The sequence below is a fragment of the Atta colombica genome, unplaced genomic scaffold (assembly GCF_001594045.1).
Source record: "Atta colombica isolate Treedump-2 unplaced genomic scaffold, Acol1.0 scaffold72, whole genome shotgun sequence".
Taxonomy (NCBI): Eukaryota; Metazoa; Arthropoda; class Insecta; order Hymenoptera; family Formicidae; genus Atta; species Atta colombica.
In genome coordinates, this window is record NW_017259564.1 from 216,859 (window position 1) to 218,765 (window position 1,907).

Sequence of the window (1,907 nt, forward strand, 5' to 3'; positions counted from 1 at the left end):
TCCTCAACGAGATCAACGAAGAAAAAGAAATATAAAATTTTCACCTTCCTGTATATCAGACGAGTCCCTACTCAGTTGTGTATTTCCAAAAACTTCACAAGGTTTAAAACCGGTGACGAATAACAGATATAAGTTGTTAAAAATTTTAATCAATTAATTTATCTTAATTTAATGTAGTTGAAAAACTATATTAGTCTTTAAAATATTATCAGCTGAAAATTGTGAAGCCTCATCTGAAGAAGCGTGAAATAACAATTTAATTACAAATTAAATAAGTTTCCATGTCAATTTTATAAAATTCTTTAACGAAATAACATTGTAACTATGATCTATATCATCGTCTACATACGCATGATTGAGACATTCAGTGTCTAATTGTAAATTTATATTATTTTTTTGCAATTTGATACATTTCGGATGTTAAACGTTTATTTAAATATCTTTCGATATCTAAGATTTTTTTTACATTTGTCCAATCAAATTCATGATCGTGACGCAATCTATCTGTGATTACTGATTGGGCAATGGTATTTCTATTTATGTGATTCCTATGTTCTGTGATTCTAGTTTTAATTTTTCTGTCCATTTTGTCCTATACAGGTTACGTCGCAACCTCACATGAGATTTAGTACATTACATTTTTCTTTGATTCAATTGGAAGCACATCTTTGTAGACTTTAATAAATTTATTCATTTTATTGAGACTATAAAAAGCTAACTTAATATTTAAATCTTTTATTATATTTTTAAATTTTTCTGATGTTCCGAACATATGGAATCATAATCCAAAGAAAATTTTCTGTATTGTCAGTATTTTTGTCATTATTTTGATTTAAAGTTTGTTTGTAAAAGAGATTTTAATCGCGCATTTATATTATCAAATATGAAGTTTAATGGGTAGTAATTATTGAGAGTTTCAATGATGAAAACAATATTCTTGTTATGAAATTTTGGATGTGATAAAAGGAAAGCTCTATCAATAATTTCAATGACATCTTGATCTTTTCTGTGAAACAGAAAGTGAAGACGTAAAATTTAAATATTTCGCTGAAAAAGTTGATTTATGAAATCAATCAAATTCCAGGATGTTGTCATTATTGGTAATTGTTATGTTTCTTAACATCCAAAAAATTAAAAATTTTTCCGCCAATCTCTGTTGTGAATTGAAGTCTCGAATGAAATGAATTAAATATATTAAGTATTTCAGTAGTGTTAGAAGGAATCACAGTGGCAATATCGTTAATATATCGTGCATAAAATGGAATTGTAAATTATAACATTTCCTAATAATATTTTATTTTTATATATATAAAATAGTGGTATTTATTTATTTATGTTTTTCATCTTCGTATTTTTGCAAATAATTTTTAAATCATAACGACTCTGATGATACAGATCATAGCTACAATATTATCTCGATAAAGAATTTTATAAAATTGACATGGAAACTTACTTAATTTGTAATTAAATTGTTATTTCACGCTTCTGAATCTTCATAATTTGCTGATAATATTTTAAAGACTAATTAACAACTTAAGTATTTGTTATTCCATTATAATCACCGCTTTTGAATTTTGATGAAGCATTTGGAAATACACAGCTGAATAGGCACTCGTCTGATACGCAAGGAGGTGGAAACTTTATTATATCTCTTTTTCTTCATTGATCTCACTGAGAATGACCCAAGAAGTGGTTAATGTTTGAGTGTACAGCAAGTAAAAAATATAATTTATATATATATAGAATTAATGATTGTGCATTAAGTATCGCACCGATTCTCATTTGCCTAATTTCCTACATTATTGTAATTTGGAAAGTCATGTATGATACGTTTTTTTTCGTTACATTCTTTAAAATATGATAACTATCAAATCATAATGAATGAAATCATTTTTAATATCATGTGA

The 1,907-nt window shown here is 26.2% G+C and overlaps 1 protein-coding gene across 1 annotated transcript in view; it reads right to left on the reverse strand.

Moving 5' to 3' along the window:
* The window catches only part of LOC108692448 (cytochrome P450 6A1-like), an 8,379-nt gene that overhangs the window by 2,610 nt on the left and 3,862 nt on the right, over positions 1 to 1,907 (reverse strand). The window lies entirely within an intron of this gene.